Here is a 22,983-nt window from a genome sequence, read left to right on the forward strand (position 1 = left end):
AATGGATAAGTGGATTCTCAGTAATAGCGAAACCACTACAAAGACTGACAAAGTCAGATGTAAAAGATCCAATTATTCTCAATGATGCTGAGATGGAATCTTTTGAGAACCTGAAAAAGAGCTTATGCCAAGCTCCTGCTTTAGGTATGCCAAATTATGAGAAAGATTTTGAACTGTATTGTAGTGAAAGAGAAGGATGTGCATTATCTGTGTTGATACAGAGACATGGAAATCTAAAGAAACCTATTGCATACTTCTCTGCAGTTCTTGATCCCATTGCAAAAGCATTACCAGGTTGCTTGAAAGCAGTTGCAGCTACAAGTATTAGTCTTGAACAAAGTGAAGGAATCATTATGGGATTTCCTGTGAAAGTTTTTGTGCCTCATTCAGTTGAAATATTGCTGACAAGAGGTAAAACTCAGCATTTGACAAGTAGTAGATTGACAAAGTATGAGAAAATCATACTAGGAGCAGATAATGTTTCGATTTCAAGATGTTTAAATCTGAATCCTTCTACATTACTGCCTGATTCTGAAATCATTGATGACATTGAGACAGAACATGAGTGTTTAGATGTCATGGAATTCTGCACTAAACCAAGAAAAGACATCAAAGATAGACCTTTGTCTGAATCGGATTTTGTCTACTTTGTAGATGGCTCATGTTTAAGATCCGAAGGAGGTGTCTTGAAAGCTTCATATTCAGTTTGTACAGTTGCAGTTGTCGAAGAAGCATCATGTCTTGAAGGAGTTCGTTCAGCACAAGTGGCTGAATTGATTGCTTTGATTCGTGCATGTGAAATATCGAAAGATATAAGAGTTACCATCATTACTGATAGTCAGTATGGATATGGAGTTGTGCATGATTATGGACAACTCTGGTCACAGAGAGGATATATGACATCAGCAGGGTCACCGATTAAAAATGCAGTTTTCATTAGGAGATTAATTGAAGCAATACAATTGCCGAAAGAAATCGCTATTGTTAAATGTACAGCGCACACAAAAGGAGTGGATTATATCTCCAAAGGCAATGCCTTTGCAGATGAAACGGCTAAATACTGTGCAAGAAAAGGTTATGCATATAATCGGGAAAGGAGTAAAGAAACTGATTCAAATTCATTAATGCTAACAACAGTTGTAGAAACATGGCATGAGATTAGAGATTTACAAAACGAAGCAGATGATGAAGAGAAAGATCTGTGGTTAAGATCAGATTGTAGACCACGTGATGAAGATGGAGTGTGGGTTTACAAAGATGGCAGAGTGGTCTTACCAAATTGCTTGATTGCTGATATGGCCAGATTATATCATGGTCCAGCACATCTTGGAAGAGATTCTATGATTAGACTTTTCCGAGAAACATGGTTCAATACTAAATTCAGAACAATTGCAGAATCTTTTTGTCAAAGGTGTTTGTCATGCCAACAAATGAATCCAAACAGAAAATCAGTGGTGGGGACAGGAATAATTGGTCGAGAGGGTGGTCCTTTTACCAGGTTACAGATGGACTTCATTGAAATGCCCTTACACAATTGTTTAAAATATGTCCTTGTAATTGTTTGTTTATTTTCAAGATGGGTAGAGGCTTTTCCTACACGACATTGTGATTCAATTACAGTAGCAAAACTGATGCTCAGAGAAATCATCCCAAGGTACGGTTTTCCAGTCACTATTGAGAGTGATGGAGGAAGCCATTTTGATAACAAACTGATGAAGTTAATTTGTGAAGCTTTGAGCATTGAGCAGAAGATACATTGTGCATACAGACCAGAGGCATCTGGGGTAGTTGAACAGATTAATGGAACAATTAAAAACAGAATTGGAAAAATGTGTCTTGAAACAGGTGTAAAGTGGACTGATGCTCTTCCACTTGTTTTGATGTCATTAAGAAGTACACCAGATAAAAAGACAGGTTTGAGTCCTCATGAAATTTTAATGGGAAGAGTTATGAGGCAAGCTTTTGTACCTGTAGGTAAACTGTTGAGCATAAATGACAGTGCTATTTTGGACTACTGTAAAAGGTTATCTGATATGGTGACTTCTGTGTCTAATCAGGTGGGAACTGAAGCACAATCAGATGAAAAGGTTTTGACACATGATCTGAGGCCTGGTGATTGGGTCAGAACAAAAGTACATCGGAGAAGAAATTGTCTAGCTCCTAGATGGCAAAAGCCTAGGCAAATAATTTTGATCACTACTAATGCTGTAAAATGCAGAGGATTGAAATGTTGGATTCATCCGAGTCATACTATTCCAGTACCAACTCCTGAGAGTTCTGATATTGAAAGTGATACTACAGATGATTCTGATTCTGAAGCAGAAGGTGAAACAGAAGGTGAAATAAATCCAGATTCTGAAGATCGACAAGAAAGTCGACATCTGGAACCTGTACCAGTAAATGGAAATTTGACAAGAAAAGGCTTAGAAATCATTGAAATAGATTCTGAAGGTGAAGAGAATCTGTTAAAAGGAAAGATAACTGAGGATTCGGTTATCTCCATCGAAGACAAAGAAGCAGAACAAAAAGAAGTTTCAGACCAGAAGAGTATCGAAAGGCAGAAAACAAGCTCTGGAGTAAGGAACAGAAATCCAAAATCTGGGAAGTTGGGGGTAATTGAAGAAGAGAAGGAAGACGAATTACCAAGTACCAGTGATGGAAAACAAAGTAGTGTTCCTGAAGGAGTAAAATTGCCGAATAGAGAAATTCCTGAGTCAATTGAAATTTCAGACTACGAAACTGAAGAAAGTGACGTGGATGGTGAAAGTGAAAACAGAAAGAAAAGAACTTGGAAGTCAGAATCAAATAATTCTGAACCAAGGAAGAAGTACGTAAGAAAAGCAGACTACTGGCCTGGTGGAAGATTGAGAGTCAGATTGATCAAGAAACCAAAAGAGCAAGTTGAAGAAATCAGTAGTCAAAAGAGTCCTGGAAAAGAAGTTGGAGTTGGAAGGAAAATTGAAGTGGTGTCGAGAAAAGGAAAAAGAATAGTAAGACCAAACCAGAAATACAAGTCTCCTGAGTGGACTTATTTAGTAATTCCACCTGTTATTGACATTTATGGTAGTAGTGAAGAAGAAGACGAAATTGAAGAAATTAGTGACAATGATTGAAGTACAAAAATATTAATTTGGCAAAAGGCTGAAGAAACTTTGTTAGTTGACACAAGGTCGAAGAAAAACTGTTTAGTTGAAGAAAACTTATGTATGACATAAGGTCGAAGAAATCTTGTTTAGGGTTTTAAAAAAAAAATTAAAAAAAAAAATATTTTAAAAGGGGGGTGTAAATATAAAATTAGATTTTAAAATTTTTGTTTTATTTTGTTTTATTTTGAGGCTAAACTAACCAAAAATGCCTTATGTTAAGGAGAGCACTTCAAGGTGTTCTGTTTTTAAGAGATGTTGTAAGATGACTCTGGTATGTCTGCTCATTTTAATTCTGCTCTGGTTAGTTTTAGCTGTGATTATCCCTTTAGAGATGAACAGAGAATTACACAAAGTTAACATAACAAGCAAAGCTTTAGTTAGCCAAACTAAACATAGTGCATCTGCAAAAGTTATTGATCATCAGCCTAACATTCAACAAGATAAATCTATTAGTGATTTTTCAAGTAATACATTCACAAAACTTTTGAGTGAATATGTAAAGGTAATGGATGCAAAAGACTGCTACGTCTGCGTCAAGTTACCTGCTTCTGTTTCTGAGGGAGTAACATATAATATGCTTCCTCTTACTTATGGTGTAACATGTAGTGTATTAACTAGCTTATTTTATCAAACTGGACGCTTAGAATATTATTATTCAGATTTTGACGAGATTTTTGCAAATGTAAAGATTGAGAATGCTTTAAATAAGCATAAGAAAGCTAAACAAATGAGAGAATTTTTCCTTGTTACTAATGAACTCACTTATGAGTATGCTTACAAGAATAATCTAACTTGCAAATTAAGTGCTGAAGGAAAGAAATTTTTGAATATGGTTGAGGAGAGGAGAGCAATTTACAAAAGGAATGAATTAGTCAAGCAGACTAAGTCAAGATTCTGGCAGAAAGAGGATGAGAAGTTAAATAGCAAAATGCTTGAAAATGTTGCTATTCACATAGATAAACCAGTTAGTGGAAAGCTTTGCATTAGAAGAGATAATACACTTTTTGATAATTATTTTGTAGGTGCAAGTAACTGTGAAGATACTTATCAGATTATGGGAGGTTGGGGATTTAAAGGTGGAAAGGATCCAATCTTTCCTGGAATTTATTTTGTTTGTGGTGACAAAGCCTACTACAACCTTCCAGACCACTGGTATGGAACTTGTCATGTGGGAATTGTTTTTCCTAAAGTGTTTCATGTTGACAGAGATTCAGAAGGATTGTTTAAAATTCATAATTATGTAAATAGAGTCAAAAGAGAAACTTTCACAGAAGTTTTGGGAGATATTTTTCAAGCAGTAATACCTTTTGTTGGTATAACCCTAAATGCAGGGAGAATCAGAAAATTGTCCACTATTGTTGATAGATTGTCAACAGACACAGCTGATGGATTCCAATTAGTGAATGTTGAAGTAATTGCAATTAGGTCCATGGTAATTCAAGATCACCTTGCTTTAGACATACTCCTAGCAAAAGAGGGAGGAGTCTGTGGCATTTTGCATGTGCAACATTGTTGCACATATATACCTGATGAAAGTAAGAACATTGAGATGTACATTAAGAACATTACACAGATGCATTCTGAGATAATTCCTTTAGAAGAAGATGATTTTACAGGGAAACTTTCAAAAAGATTTCAAGCAATTAAAAATTGGTTTCATGACATTGGAAGTTCAATTCTTGGCAAGATTTTGGCACCTTTGATTATAATAGTATTCATTTTTATTTTGACCAAAATAGGTTGTTTGTTACATAAAAGAAAGAAGCAGTTGAAAGAAAAGAAAAGGATCTATAAACTTAGAAAAGAAGAAGAAAGAGAGATTGAGTTACAGGAGTTACACAGAGAACGCTATGCAAATTCCGAGGATTTTGCAGATACTGGTTTTTAGAATTACTGACTCAAATGAATTTGAATCATTTTCTCGGAAGTTTAAATTACCAAATTTTGGGTGGTGGTGTGGTGATTTGTTAATCACCAGATGAGGGAGTTGATGGAGCGAGATAGAAAACAAAATTTTGTTTAAACTCGCGAAGTCACATTTCCATAACATGAATAATAAAACTAATGATTTGTGATGTGTTGTGATAATATAACCTAGATTAAACTTTACACATGGGGGGACTAACATGTGTGCTCATAAACGTGCATAAGTGTTGCATCTTTTTATTCGTGCAAAATAATAAAATAATTCATTGTTTTCGTTTTTGTCATTACTAACTGCAGCAAACCTAAAAGAAGCATGTGCTTATTTTGCTTTTCCTTGTCTATGTGATGTCATTTCTACTATTCTAGGTGCACATAAGTTTCATGGATTCATGAAGACTGGTAGATATAAACGCTGCTTTATTTGTTTGCATTTTGCTAGGTAACATTTGACTAATTCGGGTGGGTTAATTAATTAATAAATCCTGGGTGGATACAGAATCAACATTATTTCTTACATTAATACTTTTCTTGTGTTTGTTTATTACTAGAAAGCATAAGTTGCCTGCTTTTGGGCCTAGTTTGCTCGAGTTTGCTAAAGCTGAAATTTACTTCTGCAAAAGTCACGAGATGCCCATTCTGAAAAAAGTGTTCGTCAAAGCTGCATTCATAAAGCAAAAACTGATGTGCTGTCATCATTCTGTCGGACGTGGCCAAGGTCGGAAATGTGATAAAGGACAATTTTGTCAGCTCTAACTTGGCACCCGCGGAAGTAAATTGAACACTGCGAGAACATTAATTTACAATTGTTGCAAACCAAGGAAGCTCCTGGTTGCATTCGGAAAGGACAATGGTTCTTAAGAAATGTAACCTAATGGAAGTTTTGAAATGTGGGTGACATGTCACTTGTCACTCTCAACCAATGGGACTTCGTGGAATTATGAAAACTTTCCTTCGCTTAGATTAGCTAGCATAGAAAGGTATAAAAAGTCATGCCCTTAGGGATGGGCTAGCTGCTGCTTTCTGACTTTCCGATGAGGGTGAAGTGCTGTCGGACTTTGCGTGGAGCACGTAAGAATCCTCTAAGAACTTTACTTTATTTTCCATTTATTTAGATTAGCTAGGGACTTACAGCCTGATTCATGTAGGTAAATTGCACTCGCAAAGGGCCAGATTCTGAGAATCTGGCCCTTTGCGAGTGCGATTTTTGCATTTGGTATTCATGATACCAAATGCAAAAATCGCTATGTAAGAATTCGCATATTTGCGTGGAATGGCATTTAAGGAATCTGTAATAGAGATTCCTCAAATGCTATTCATGAAACAAATCAAAATAGCGATTTTGGACTCTTGGGGCCGCTATTTACCGACAGGTCAGACCTGTCGGTAAATAGCAAAAACTCAGAAAAATGCTTTTAAAAGCATTTTTCAAAGTTGCATGTAGCACACACACATGTCCTTTGGACATGTGTGTGCGCAACACCTGTCCAAAAGTGCATTTTAGGGGTGCTACAGGGCGTCCTTTGGACACCCCTGGCACCCTTAAAATCGCTATCTTAGTTGCGAGTAGCAAATTGCTACTCGCAAATCCCCAATCATTCCTATGGGCCTCTTGGCCCATAGGAATGAATGGGGAATATTTGCGAGTAGCAAATTGCTACTCGCAAATAAAGAACATGTAGGAATCGCTATTTAAGTAGCAATTCCTACATGAATGCCGTTTTGCGTGTCCTCAATAGCGAATCGCTATGATTCGCTATTAGGGACACGCAAAACGGCATGTACATGAATCAGGCTGTTAGGTTTTAGAAATGCTAAACTTTTAAATACTTACTTAAACTTTGATTTACTTGCTTAATTTATATTTTTCTCATGATTCTTTACAAACATGCTTGCTTTAATGCTAATAAATTACGTTTATAAAACTACAATTTGAAATACCATAATTTAGTAAATAAAATCTTACTTTTGACAAACAAGCTGGTCTTGATTATTCAGAAGTGTAGGTTATCATTAGCTAGATCACGTCGCCAATGGTGGTCGTTTAAATAATTGGGATTTGTTATAATGACAATATTCCTTTCGCAGATGTATAAAATTGTATATAGTTTGTAGATAGAATGTATATAGACTAGAACTGACCACCTGATTCAGTAGGCCCAAATATGTCATGTTTATAAATGGGTCCATAAGTTAGTGTAGAATTTTGTTTATAGGTTATGAAGTTGGGTAGCGTTGTTTATGATATATTTTCTATAGGCCGCTGGATCACAACCACTTTGTAATGGCATTCAATGTATCACATGGGTTCTAACAACATATATTCTTCCCAGCATCGAGGTGTCAGCCCGCCAAAGGTTATTAGTCCACAGGGCAGCTAAAGCTCTTGTTGGCTGCGGTCACTGTCTGCCTCAAATATATACCCCACTCTGGGTGGCGCCCCTATGCAATGTAGCACCTGTCCAACCAGTCTGAACACAGCTAAGGTGTATCACTCACCTCCAGCATAACTGCTTACCCTCAGATTCTTCTTTGGTGACATCAGGAACCAATCCTTGGTTGTGCCACAGGTTCAGAAAAGTTCCCTGGAATCAACATATACCTTTATGGATGAGAAAGTGGGAGGTAATCAACTGGAAAATCTTCTGCACCCACTTTTAAAGGCAGGTGCTACAACTGTGCAGTGCTTGTAGTGCTTCTTGTCCAGCGCTGCGTAGGCATTTGGTAGTTGATATTGAAAACCCAAGAAGAGTTTGGGGCAGCACACCGGCATGGTGAATGTGTAGCTTCACCCACTCAACTGACCAGGCAGAAGCCACCTCCAAGCATAAGTCTTTGTCCAGGGTTTTGGCAACTGTCATTCCACAGTTCCCTTGGCCAACACTTTCCCTTCTAAGTCCCTGCAGGCCCCCATCAGCTGGCTATTATATTGAGGTCAATCAGCATTTGTTATAGTGTAGCATTGTCACCCCTAGGGTTATCTGGGGGCCGTGGAAGCAACTTTCAACCAAAGAGCTGGGCCAGAAACAAGCAAAAAGAGGAAAAATAATGGGCAAAAACTAGCAGAAAGAGGCAAATAATGGGTAGAACAAGCAGAGAGAGGCAGAAATAGAGGGCAGAAGTAGGTAGAAAGAGGCAGAAAAACAAGTTGAAAACAACAATGAAAAGGTGGAAAATGAGCAGAAAACGAGCAGAGGAGGCACAAACCTAAGGCAGCAGAGGGTGGCAAGCTGGACAGGAGGGTTTTTGCCGGGGAAGCTGGCACGAGATGGGGTAGAGGCGCACTAACCTTTCGTAAGGTTACTATGAGGGAAATTAAAAGTTCACACAATTACTGTGACTGCCACAAAGGAGTAATATGAGGGTTGCTGTTTTATTTCATACATTGAATTTCTTAAAATGTAGCTAATATATCAACTCTTTGCTTGGGTTCTAGGAAGTCTTCTATTATTAGCCCCATTAGAACTCGCACTGTTTAATAAAGGTCTTGAAGCAAGTGAATATGGCTCTCCATACACTTGTGACAGCTCAATCCTGATAAAATCAAGGGCTAGATGTAAGTAAATAGGATTTACCGATTCTAAAATACCAAATTTTACCGATTCGGTATTTTAGAATCGGTAAATGCTATGTAGCTAATAATTCGGTAAAAATTACCGAATCGTTAAGATTCAGTATTTACCGAATCGGTATTTACCGATTCGGTAATTGCCCATTGGGTGGCTTCCACCGGCCCGGAGGATGCGGATTCACCGCCATCCTAATCGACCCCTAAGTTAGGCAGCACAATATCCTTACTGCAACAACATTAACTGTTGCATGGCTAAACACTTATAAGGTCCCAAAGGCGAGACCTATTGGCTATGCCAATGCTTGTTCACGCTAGTTAAACGTCTAGGCCAGCAAGCCCAAAAGATCACTTGGTGAGTTGTCTGATCCCTCCTCAAACCGTGCTTTGTCATACTGAACAGCACTAGTAACAGGCATGCTTCATAAACGTTTGTATAGGCATGCTTGCCTATAAGTGTGGTAATTGCAAACACAACAGTGATGGACAGAATGTGGATCAATGTCACACATTCACCCCAGTCCAAAGATCTGGGCCCAAATCCATCGTTTTTCCACTCCACACCACCCTGGGTTAGACAATGGCGATATGCAAATCAGCGCTGACCCTGTGCCCCATTGGAACAGTCCAGTCTGAACTACAAAAGCCATGTCCTTCCCAGAACGGAATCAAGCATCCGAGGACCGGCCCGGTTTCGAGGTAACACCTCTCATCAGCCCGGCTAGCTTGACTCCAGTGGTGTGGAGTGCCTGGGACTCACGTCTGAGCATCCCCAGTACACTAAGAGCGGTAATTGCAAACACAACAGTGATGGACAGAATGTGGATCAATGTCACACATTCACCCCAGTCCAAAGATCTGGGCCCAAATCCATCGTTTTTCCACTCCACACCACCCTGCCTATAAGTGTGGGCACACACATATTTGTTTAATCCAACCTGCAGCTCTTCAACTCTGGTGCTTCAGAAGTCATTGGAAAACATTAATAATGGCGAATATACTTTTGGGACTGCCCACGAACGAATGCTCTTTGCAGAAAGTACTGAAGAATAGGCCACATACCCATCTACCTCAGTGAGAAGTCATCATAGAATTACAACACACAGGGCCAGAGGGGACTTGACCTGAGAGAGCTAGGCCTTAGGGCAATACATATTAGTCACAAAGGGTCCCCATCCCATCTGCTCTGCAGGGAAGGATGTGACACTCCTTCAGTTTGTTTTATTATCCTGATTGAGCGCTCTCACCGCCCTGCGCCTTTAAGGGGGTGTCACAAAGCACACGTTTTACTAGGTAGGGGGTGAGGTGGGAGAGTAAAGGAGGGGCTCTGTCACCTGATACTTGACTTTGCCATTTGGTGCACAAGATGTTTTCTTTTTAACTTAACTTTTCCGCTGCAGCGTCTGATAGAGACAGGTGGGACCCCAAAATAGGAATCTGCTCTATTTAATATAAGGGGCTAGTGACGTTTAATTTCTGAGTCACTATTTAAAATTGCAAGTTGTTTGGTGCCGCTGCATAAAACCATACATGAGAACACCTGGGGTCCTATTACCGATGACTGCGCCAGATCTAATTGACGCTGGGCGCCAGAGTATGCCCCCAACGGCATTACAGAGAAACGGTCTGTAAGCTGTTGTGATGTTGGTGCAGACGTTGAACTCTGGGGCATATTAGCAAGAACCTCGTTAAAACTATTGCCGTTTTAGCGGCAGGAAACTCCCGCTAAAACGGGATAACGGGCTTGCTAATATGCGTTATAGAATTCCAATTGAAGCCCAGGTTAGATGTCCTGCACATCTAACCTGGGCTTCTATTGGAATTCTATAACCATATTAGCAAGCCCATTATCGCGGTTTTAGCAGCAGTTTCGTGCCGCTAAAACGGCGATAATTTTAATGAGGTTTTTGCTAATATGCCCCTCTATGTTTACGTCCATGCACATATTGTATTAGCGCACAGACGCAAATAAACATAGACATACTCGGGCGCAGAGCAACAATTAGCGCTGGCGCAGTAATCTGTAATATGGCCCCTAGTGTATATGGTAAGTAAGCACCTGCAGTTTCGGCTGCTCCTATCCATCATACTTTTCCTCACACCCATGCTTGGCTTATATGCCACATAAAATCTACCTGCAGGAAAAATATCCTGGGGTCCGGTGCTTTTTATCATTTGTTTACATTTAGGATTTGGCAGCAGTGCAGTCTAATTTCCATCCATCGAGGCAGCTGCCTGATAAATATTAATCTCAGAATGTACACTAGGCAATTTTATTTTGTTTTTGTGGCTCAGCAGTGTCCCAGGCTGAGTGCAGCACAGTACATTGACTGTCACCTATGCCATATTAATATTATAAAATGACATTAAATTGTATGGTGGTGAGAGGAAAAGTATGCAAGGGCAATGCAGACAAAAGGCTTTAAGTTGTCAGAAAGATGAGACTGGTCCCAAGAAAAAACAGCAGGTTATATTGCACAAGAAAGGAGCATAAAATGTCTTTCCTTTAATGAGCGATAATATTTATTTTGAAGAATCAAAGCACTTCTCAAGTCTGAGAGGTTCCTATTGGTACAGTGCTGTGTTCATAGTAAACCTGACAACATGCCATGAGGGAAAAGAACACAGCTCAGTTATTATTAGGAAAAAACACACTGAACAACTAGATACAAGTGCAACTGTTTGAAAATCTCACACACTAAATAAAATATGTCTTGGAGGTTCAGTGATTACTACTCCACAGACGTGTATACAATTTTCTTATCAACTTCTGAATAATGGAAGGAAAAGTCATCCCCCGAAGATAACCGGATTTGGGGGCCTGCAGTTTGCAATCAAAACTGTGGAGTTGGGCCATAAGAGTATCTTAAAGGTGCTGTGCATTAGTTCTTTCTTTTAATGGCACTAGGATAAGGGTATACTAGCTCAATAGGTTAAACATCCGATCCACCTCAACCACTCATTATGTCAAATGGGGTTTTCTCGCTTCATTCACTCTCTCTGTAAAACTCGGCCCTACCTTTTATTGTCTCACTACTTTGAAATGTCACCAGCATTCCACTGATGTAACCACGCTTTTAGTTTGCTCTTCTTCCTCTTGCTATGCTGTGCTATGTTATGTGTATTTCTAAAGTGCATGGCTACCTGTAGGCTTTCCAGCGCTGGCTAAGACATAGCCTTGCTTCAGGACAAGTGGAGAGGGGCTAATAATGTGGAAATAGCCATGTTTTTAGCTTTTTTCTAAACTGTGATTCATTTTTTAGGCATCTTAATTCTTTTGGAGCGCATGTCAAAGTATGGGGATGAGATATGAAAAGGATTTACTGCTCCATCTGGCCTTGTGAATTCAACGTACCTTCAAGAATCGACCCGTAGAAGATCTTAAAGCCCTACTAGGGGAATAGGGGTTCAAGGGTGCCCTTATCATAGAGGGTCCATTGGGTTTAAGCCAGACAGAGTGTTTTAAATGTTATCCATGCCTCAATAGAGCCAGTGCGGAAAAGGTAGAGCACTCTTTACTGAGGCATATTTTAGGGCTTATTTAGTATCCTTGCTGCCGCATTTTGGGCGAACCTGGATCCTATTGATCACATATTTGGTGTAGCCTATGTACGCAGAGTTCCCATAGTCCAACCCTTCCTCTTGCTTGGTATATCATTATGGCGGCCCAATAATACCATAAGGCATCTTCTAAGCATTCCCCGGTTGTGGCTCTGAAATTTAAAGGGAATTAAAAACCTCAAAATCTAATCCATGTCAGTTTGCCTAGTTCAGCATCGAAAAGATAAACCCTGACATAAAATGGGCTATCATGCATCTAACCACACTTTCCCCACCTTTCCTGAGAACACGTTACAGCATAACCCTCTCAGGGAGATATGACCTATTGCTTTTCCCCTCACTCTGACTGCAACTGACATATCACATCAATCCTGGCTGTGTTAGGAATGTTGCACTTCCTTGGGTAGTCATCTTCTAGGTGTAGGTGTATCTTCTTGAAAAGAGGATTCTGATGTAAGTTTTATGTGATCATCTGCTCAAGATAGCACTTGATGCTTGAGTGCTCATGTTTCCATGATTGATCTAATTTAGTCAAGCAGCAACACACACTATTTGTATAATACATTTTGCTTAATAAAGAACAAAAGTAACATTTGTGTGGGGGAGTTAAAGAGCTGCTTATAATGTACACAGTGCCAATAAGTTGCACACACTTGGGAAACACTAGAGTCAAATGATGAAACTTGAACTCGAAAAACTAGTCAACATGAAAGTAAATCACACCAAGTATCAATTATCAAAAGTGAAAGCATCTGAAGGATGAATAATAGCACAGTGATTTTTAAAAAATGTGGAAAACACATGCCCAGGCTTTTTGATGATCTGACAGCTCAGAGGATTTCTGCAGGCATCTGTTTTGACCCCATGGTCACAACTTGAATACCAGCTGGTCCTTCAGCCTTTCATCCTCCTAAGAACGATCGGTAAAACGAGTGTTATTGAGTTAGATAACAATAATCATCGGTTATTCGGGGCTCACAGGTACCCACAGATAAATGTGTGGTTCACAAATGCACGTTATTATGGTATTAAATTTCCCCGTCAAAGATGGACATGGGTGTGCCTAACATACGAAAGTCCTGACGGAGTGCCTAATCAATATTTTTGATAGGAGGTATTGAAGCCCGTGTGAGAATGGAGATAAGCCAAAAAGATGTAATACACCTGTAAAACTTTACAAAGAAAATAGGCATAGATATAAAGCTTATGCAAAATGTAGGTAACAGGCAAATGGGCGCTCTGCATATAATTTTGGCTAAGTTAAATTCGTGTTTTACTCTTTTTGCTACTAGGCAGAATAGGAAGGTTACCTAGCTCCCTAGCAAATCTCCTGGTTCCAGGAAATCAATAGAACAAAAGTTTCCTGCCGAGCAAAAATTATATATAAAGTGATTTCGTATATTACACTTTCATAAATTTAGATTTCAAAGTTCATATATTGTCCATTAGTCAGTGAGACACTCGAATCCTAATACAAGATGATCCTTGTTTATTCTCAACTTAGAGTCACACGATGCAATATATCTGTCGTCAAATTCACAATAGTCTTTATATTCAGATCAGTCTTGTGAATAGAACATCCAGTTTAAATTCACACAATGTAGATTCTTTATCAGCCAATTTTCAATAATCTTATGAATGGATCAGCCAACACGTGTTTCGTTGTAACAACAACTTCATCAGGGCTGCAATCCAAAGAAAACACAGTATAAACTAAAAGCATAACTGCAAACCTCTAACGTTATGTGAGAAAAATTAATATTATTCATTCTAGCACCTCCTAAGTGAGAGTAAAGCACAAAGTTCCCAATGCATCAGTGTATATAAAATAAATTTGATGTGGATCCCAGTGTCAAATAACAGTGCACATCATAGACATTTGGGTCTGTCGCCTTTAACACAAGTCCCTATATTACAATTCTAGGAGTTTTATAAGAAAAATTAATCACTCAGCCATTAAGATATCTGAAATGGTATGAGGAAACCTTTCACTCCGTCCTGACCATCATCGCCAATCAGAATAATATTTGAATCGATAAAAATCGTCATTTACAAGTATGCACTAGTTCACTCTGTGATCATTATTTTAATTAAAGGTTGCCTGTTGCTAAATTACCTTTCTATGATACACGTTATCCATATAATAGACAAATCTTCCCAGTTCTTTATAACCGGTTTATTATTATTAATCTCTTCCAAATTCTGAAAGAAAAAACGAACGTATCTATGTGACTACATCCTTGGTCACGAATAATAATAGTAGTAGTCAACCGAGAGCGTCGCTTACCAGTCAGACTGTTAAGTCTTGATAATCATGTGTATGAAGGTGACTAATATCTTGTTATCAACGCGATGTCTTGATTTCCTTTTTTCAGTCTACAAAATTAAGATTCAGAGGTTCAAAATGTAAAAATAAATTCCCCGTTGCTTTAAATGCAGTGCCGGCGTATTCTTAGTTAAAACTACGAAGGTGCTCACCTTTAAAGACGATATGTCTTCAAATCACTTCAATTATTTGCCATTCTTATTCGTCCATAATTCTCAAATTCTAAAAGTAAAATATAGAGAGCCGTTTTAGGGTCTATACTCTATATTTAATATATAGGCTAGAAGAAGTTTTAAGCGATAATTACGCTTACCTTGTCAGAGTTTCTATCTCCTCCAACACCTTATCGTGTTCTGTATTAGCGGCGTTTGTCGTAAGCGCCATTTTAAGTAAGGGCTTGAAGTACAATCAGTATCGCGTGTTGGTTCAGACGGCGGCCATATTGTGTAAACATATAAGGGTTAAGTTAAAACCTCATATTGATGTTAGGAGCGGCCATCTTATGTAAGTAATGCCGCCTGCAAATGCATCGCAACGAATACTATCCTAAGGAATCAGTACACTAAATTATTTAATATTCAAAATACATATTCGTAGTATTGCAAATTACTTTTTCCGATTTCGTATTATTTAGAGTATATTTCGAAAAAAATTTTTTTACCGTTTAAGTATTATGTGAAATTGTAAAATTACATCCTATTTTAGAGATAACGTATTATCTATGCTGAGTTTGATTTTACACTCTCAGTGGCTACAACTTTCTCAGCAAGCTATCTGTTGTTATGCCCCCATATTCAGAATATAGAGCTATCCTTATTCATTAATGAATCCTATGTACAGATTAGTAATTATAAAAGTTTTTTAAGGTTTTCTTTGGTGATGACCGTCAGTGTCAGAGTTGCCGGTACCTCACATCATTCCATTACAATTTCGGATTACAATGAAAATATTAAATATAACAGAAGTAGGGGTTGGAGAGCAAATGCAGAAACTTCATCATAACTCAGCGAAAATAATAATATACCACATGGAAATTAATATATAACACAATCGTAGTTTGATGATCATGTTTCTTTTCGCTGATGTTTTAATGTCATTTACTTAATATTCTCCAAGGTAATATTGGAGCTCAGAATCTATGTTAAGCCCGTCTTCAACTGCTCTAAGGACCATAATCCATCTTGCCTCTTTTCTTCTCAAATTAAGTAACCTGTTTCCTCCTCGCCTGTCTGGTGCCACGTGTTCTATACCATGGTATAGGAATTTGTGTCTTTCTGTGTCATTTCCATTCTGTATCAGATGTGAGGAGATAGGGTACCTTGTATCACCATTCTTAAGTGCTCTATAATGCTCTATCATACGTTCTTTAAGTTTCCTCACTGTGCTGCCTACATAAATTTTACCGCATAGGCAGGCAATAACATAAACAACATATGATGTTTCACAGTTAATAAATGATTCAATATGAAATGTCCCAGTGTTGTTATAAACTGGGATCCACATCAAATTTATTTTATATACACTGATGCATTGGGAACTTTGTGCTTTACTCTCACTTAGGAGGTGCTAGAATGAATAATATTAATTTTTCTCACATAACGTTAGAGGTTTGCAGTTATGCTTTTAGTTTATACTGTGTTTTCTTTGGATTGCAGCCCTGATGAAGTTGTTGTTACAACGAAACACGTGTTGGCTGATCCATTCATAAGATTATTGAAAATTGGCTGATAAAGAATCTACATTGTGTGAATTTAAACTGGATGCTCTATTCACAAGACTGATCTGAATATAAAGACTATTGTGAATTTGACGACAGATATATTGCATCGTGTGACTCTAAGTTGAGAATAAACAAGGATCATCTTGTATTAGGATTCGAGTGTCTCACTGACTAATGGACAATATATGAACTTTGAAATCTAAATTTATGAAAGTGTAATATACGAAATCACTTTATATATAATTTTTGCTCGGCAGGAAACTTTTGTTCTTAGATATAAAGCTTGTAAACATGATGCTATAAAGAAACAGGCAATATGGGAATTGCACATTAGAGTCTGGACATCAAACTCTTAATGTATCCTATGTTGTGGGGTCGCAGGTATTTACCTGAACTGAACCGTCTGAAGAGATTCCTGAACTAATAATTTCTGGTGAGTACTTCTTGCATCATAGTAATGATATGTATAAATATTTATAGTTGAGGAACATAATAGCCATACTAAAAAAACTAAATTATAACAGATTCTGTAGCAGAAAGGTTACCCAGCGGAAAGACCATCTGAAGGTTAATCCAGATTATTTATTATGATGATAAAGCAACTAATGGGTACCTTTTAATATAAGCCAAGAAGAGGATCATGATGGATGTTTGGGAGTGAGGGGCGCAGCACATATCACTGACCACGTCGTGTGTGAAAAAGGCCACTTTAATGAAGCTGGTGCATATCACAAACCTTTCCTGGCAAATCACCGTACAAAACTAAAACTTAGCTAAACATCAAATGCAACTAACAAATGTCCCCCCACCCCACCACTACAGTCCCTTCCACAAGTTCATACTGCATCTATCTCATTTAACTGTAGTGAATTTCACAATTTTCAACATTATATTTCAACTACAGCCTACAACTGCATGTATGAACCCCTAAGCAACCAAAAATCATAAAATAATCCTTGAACTACCTGCCTACCCTCCCTTTGGACATGCCCATCAACTGGCAATGCCAACAAACTTCTGACAAGTCCTGGAAAACGTTTGAGACCCCACAAGCACTTGGCTCAAGCAAAAACATACAACACAACCCCCCTGCGCACCTGTCTCAACAACAGGGCCTGGAAAGCCAAACACCCACTGTCCAAAACTCCGGGAAAAACCCTACCTAAAGAGTTGGGTGGGCGGGGAAAATCACCTAACTTGCTCCCTGTCACCAGCCGCCAGGACACCTGAAACCTAAAATGGTGTCAGGAAGCCCAATGACCCACCTAATAATAATTTGGGCTATCTTGCAAAATAAAAGAAGCCCAGCACAGTGGCAGTTCATGGACTGCACCACCATCCCAACCTGCCCAGGGGACGTGGCCTTCCCCTGCACTTCCTCCAGCTGTTCTTTGTCATAATCCCTACACCCCGACATTTCTCTGCGTCAAATTATATCCCTCCTCCCACCCCACCCCTTGCCGTGTCTTCTCTATATGCCCCAAAGCATCTGGACTTGGCACTGGAGATGCTGCTCACTTCCCAGCACTTAATTATACCCCAGTGACCTGTAGCCTCGCAGGTGGCTCTATAGCTGCCACCCGCTTCCTCACTTGCTTTTCCCCCTCAGCCCTGTACACTTGTAGAAGGTGCAATGGGGCCATAGCCATTGCTGCCCATCCTTGCTCCGCATCTTCATGCGAGCCCTGGCTCGCACAGCATCTCCAGCATCCCCCTCCGCATTGTGCTCATACCCCGCCGCACTTCCAACATTGTTAAAGCGCACACAGGCATATCATTCCGGCCCACTCCAAATACAAGCGCCCCTCTCCTGCCTACGCCCGAGGTGCCACACATCTGGACAAGGAGCGGCCCCTCACACATACCTGCATGGGTGATGACACTGTTGCTACTGCCGTCCACTTGTGCGGCAGTGAGCAGGTGACAACAATGGCCGGCCACATGTGCTAACCCCTGGCGGGCCACGCTCACTGCAGCCTCACCATATAGATTCCCATCCTCGCACAGGAGCCGCTTTGTTTCGGCCACCTTCTTGTCTCCCACAGCCATCGTCCACCAATCATAACTACAGCAAATAGAGTAAGTGACATGCTGCTGCTCTAAAGATGTCGCACAAATATAACCGCAGGCCTCTTTTATAGAAAATCACCGAACTCGCTCATGGTCACCAACCACCAAGCCACCTGAAACCTAAAATGGTGACAGGGAGCCCAAGGACCCACCTATTTATAATTTGGGCTATCTTGCGCTGTAAAAGAAGCACAAAATGGCGGTGTGCTGACAGAATATCAAGTTTAAAATATTGAGCTGCACAAATATTGAGTCAGAAGTATCGTGGTTCAGAAATATTGACAGCATGAATATCGTGGTCAAGAATATCGCCTTAAGGTAAGTATTATCGATTTTAAAAATATCGAAGTGTTTAATATCGTTTGCAAAAATATAGTTTAAAATATCGATTAATTAATGTTATGTATTTTAGTACATGTTTTAGATGTATATTTGTTTGTATAAGAATTTTTTATTTTTAATATATGTGTTATATTGTTAGTAGTTATTATTATTTCTTTTTTTTAATTGTGCGTTTTTACTTCCGTAGCGGGTTGTGGGGTTATAGGGGAATAGGGTGAGAAGTAATTTAATAACATTAAATTAATTGATTATTTTTTATTTATTTATATTTGTTTAATTTAGATGTTATGGTGTTAAATGTGTAAAGTAATTAATTATAATTAATGAATCATTTATTTTGTAATTAATTATGGTATTTGTGTAATTAGTTTTAAATGTGTGTTTTAGTGTTTATAGGTGGAAAGGGTGGGGAGTAATTTATTTTTCATTGATGAATTAATAGTTGGCAGTTAATTATATTTATTTAAATGGTAATTAATTATGGTAATTAGTTGTAGGTGTGTATTTTCGGGTTTATAGGGGTAAAGGGTGTTAAGTAGTTTATTTGTTTGTTATTATTAATTATTTGTTAATTGATATGAATTACATTATTTAAAAAAAATATTATGGCAATTTTGTATTTAATTTTAGGTGTGTTTTGTGTTGTTTATAGGGGTAATTATTGGGAAATAATTTGTGTTTAATTAATTAATATATAGTTGTTAATCAATGTTAATTATTTCATATTTATTTTCGGTAATTTTTTTGTGTGTGTTGTTTTTACTTTTAAAGGGGTAAAGGGTGGACATTAAAAACATTTTAATTACTTTATGATTAATTGTTGATAGTAGTAGTTTTTCATTTAAAAATACGCTTTAATTGTGTTTTATTATTTTAGAGTTCAATTTAGGTGTGGGTTGTGGACATTATAGTGTTAAAGTGTGTGTAGTTATTTAATGTTTAATCGTTTTTTTATTAATACTTTTTTTATACTGATTATTAATTATGGAATTCTCGAAGTAAATGTAATTTGAAATGTTGAAGTGTACTGGTATTGGTGTGTTATAGGGTATGACACAAATATATCCATTTATGCATTCATTTATGTTTTTAAATATTTTCTAGTTAGAAATAATTATTTTTTTAAATGTATTTATTATTTTATTTTATATAATATTTGTAGGTATTTGTTATATGTAATTAATATTATAATATGCTTTCTTTTTATATATTTAATACAGTTGATTGTTAACCTTCTTTAAATATTATTTATTTATACTTATTTATATTTTTATTGTTAATATAGATTTTTTTTAACTGTTGGAGTGTAAATAGTATTTTTTGCCTCTTTGTTATCCAGCACTTTCCCTACTGATGCACTCACCGGAGTGGGAATAGTACATTTTACCCCTCTGCTATCTAACACTTTCCCTTTCCCTACTGTTACACTCACTGGAGTTGGAATAGTAATTTTTACCCCTCCGCTATCCAACACTTTCACTACTGTTTCACTAACTGGAGTTGGAATAGTAATTTTTACTCCTCCGCTATTCAGCACTTTCCATACTGTTGCACTCCCCAGAGTGGGAATTAATATTTTTACCCCTCCGCTATCCAACACTTTCCCTACCGCTGCTCTCACTGGAGTGGGAATATACATTTTTGCATCTCTGCTATCCAACACTTTCCCTACTGTTGCACTCACTGGAGTTGGAATAGTAATTTTTCTCCTCCGTTGTCCAACACTTTCCCTACTGTTGCACTCACTGCAGTGGGAATAGTTAATTTAACCCCCCCCCCGCTATCCAGCATTTTCCCTACTGCCGCATCCACTGGAGTGGGAACAGTAATTTTTACTCCACCGCTATCCAACACTTACCCTACTGTTGATAGTACAGTTTGTGGACTGTACTATTCTCCCAATCTGCCTGGACGGGTGGGGGCAGGGGGCACTGCTGGCTGCAGTCTGCTGCCCCCCAAATCCTGCTTTTGAAGAAACATTTTGTTCCCAAAAACATTGGTAATGAATAAACCATACTGGTACAATACAAGATGATCCACTGATAGACTGTTCCACATTTCGCCTTGGCAAAATTAGCAGGTGAGCAGATAAAATCTACTAGAAATGTGAATGAAATCATCACCTCATTTAGCGAGAAATAGGATTTTGCACACTGCATAATTTTAGCAACGTGAAGGCTGTCTATAACTTCACTCAAAATATAACACGTAGTTCATATTACTCCTTTAAATGTAAATCTGTGCTTTGGCTCATATTTTAGAAGGAAGCACCATGCAGCAGGGCATATGTTTTATGGGGCACACTTATAGTTGACTGCTGTGGAGTTACATTTGTTATTCCAGCTGGAAAAATGTGTCCTATTATCAGGGCCCGACTGGGAACCAATACCGGCCCTGGCAGAGTGCATTTCCAACCCCTCGGGGGTTGGGGGATGCGGCCGAGCCGGTTGTGGCCGATTTTGTTACAGGGGCCGATATTGCAGCCATGCTGCAAAAATTTCCCTGTAACAAAACGGCCCCCCAGGGGCCCATAACCGGACCCCACCCTGGCATCCTACCAAGGAAATGCCCAGTGCCTGCTATGGCCAGTCCGGCCCTGTCCATTATTAATTAAAATCTCCAGACCTGTCCTGAATTATGACATGGCTGTTGCACAGCTCATGAGGCAAATTTTGCTCCAAATGTGAGAGGCAAAAGGTTCACTTCAGATTCACATTTGGGAATCAGTGTCTTGAGGTGCTTGCACAGAGTGTGTAATACAAAAGGTAATTTATAAACAAAAAGTCGAATATGCCAGTTAATCAGCCAAAATGCTTTTCATGATCTAGGTTATACATGCAGTTACGATGAAACTGGCAAACTGCCCAGTGATAAAAAAAAAACAGCAATCCAGATCCTCAAAATTACCAAATCTAGGGGTGACTAATTAAAAAGGTTGATTCCATCACACAATCCTTTTTTAGGTCAAGTCTGGGCAGCGCATGCGCTGCTCTGTGGCATGCTGTATTGGAGTATGCACTTGAAGCCCCATCCACTCTCCACCCATATTTGTCATTGGCTTATGTCATTGCCCTTTGTAAATACTGACTTCTGATTCGTACATCGCCTTGTTAGACCCTCCTTAGTACTGCTTTGTCATAATTTTTGACCTCCCATGAGTACTGGCCGTTTTACTTCCGCTGTTACACGGTCTGCTTTATAAGTTGGTTTGCACTATTTTCCTGAATTCTGTTGCCCTATTCCACCTACGACATTGCAGCACCAGTCTGCTTTTATTGCAATATTAGTCTATTTTTATTCAAATCACAGCGCGTCCACTTTCCAGCAGCTGCACTTATTTAATTATTTAATATACATCACAGGTGGCTTTCACTTTAGTGGCCATGTGTATTTAATTATTTAATTACCGGTGCAGGATGCTTTCACTTTAGCGGCCACGCTACAGAATCTTTTGAAATTACTTTTTTTTTATTATGGGTGAAAGCGCCATACGTGCTTTCCCTTTAATGTTGGCTGTGCCCCTTTGTTTAGACTCTGATCATGGTAACCTGAATATGCTAGCAGTTTCTTAAAAAAGGGACGTGGCCACCATTATAGTGGTCTTGCATTTGCAAGAGTTTAAGGCCTTAGCATTAAAAACAACAATGCCTTTTATATATGTGTTCCCTTTTAAAAACACAAAAATAAAAGGCATTGTCATTTTCAATGCCAATAGCTTAAACCATCGCAAATGCAATCCCTATTGCATTTAAAATGCTTGTTGTGTGATGCACCTAAGATTATGGAATCCCACCCCTTTTCTCTAGGGGCCCCCTCATCTACTGTATTTCAAAAAATAACTGAAACTACTCCTGATTCAGTCTCATCTTAGTTTTTACTTACAGTTGTACAGCCTGTCCCACCGTATCCATGTTATCTAAGCAACTAGTATTTAATGGTTTAATATGGTTAAGAGAACTGTGTCTTGACCAGCATATATTTATGTTTTTTTTTGTACTCGTGCACTGCAACTTTCATCAATATAATGAATGATAATCATCCCAGTCAGACTGCCACGTCATTAGCTCCTTGTAACAAGTTGAGATATTTTTTTTTCTGTGTGTCATAAGTTCTGCTCCCTTATTTAGTATTTCTCCAGTATTGTATCCCCCACTTTCCTAAATCATTGTATTGTTTCTTTTCTGGTTTTAATGTAGCATTGTTTTCCTTCCCTTTAAAAAGGTCTGCAACTTTATATAGCATAAACCAGGTCCATGCTTTATAAATAGAGCTCTCAGTTTTATGGTATTCATTTTTTGGAGATTTTAATCTGTATTTATCCATATTT

This window comes from Lissotriton helveticus, chromosome 12 (genome assembly GCF_964261635.1).
Source record: "Lissotriton helveticus chromosome 12, aLisHel1.1, whole genome shotgun sequence".
Classification (NCBI taxonomy): Eukaryota; Metazoa; Chordata; class Amphibia; order Caudata; family Salamandridae; genus Lissotriton; species Lissotriton helveticus.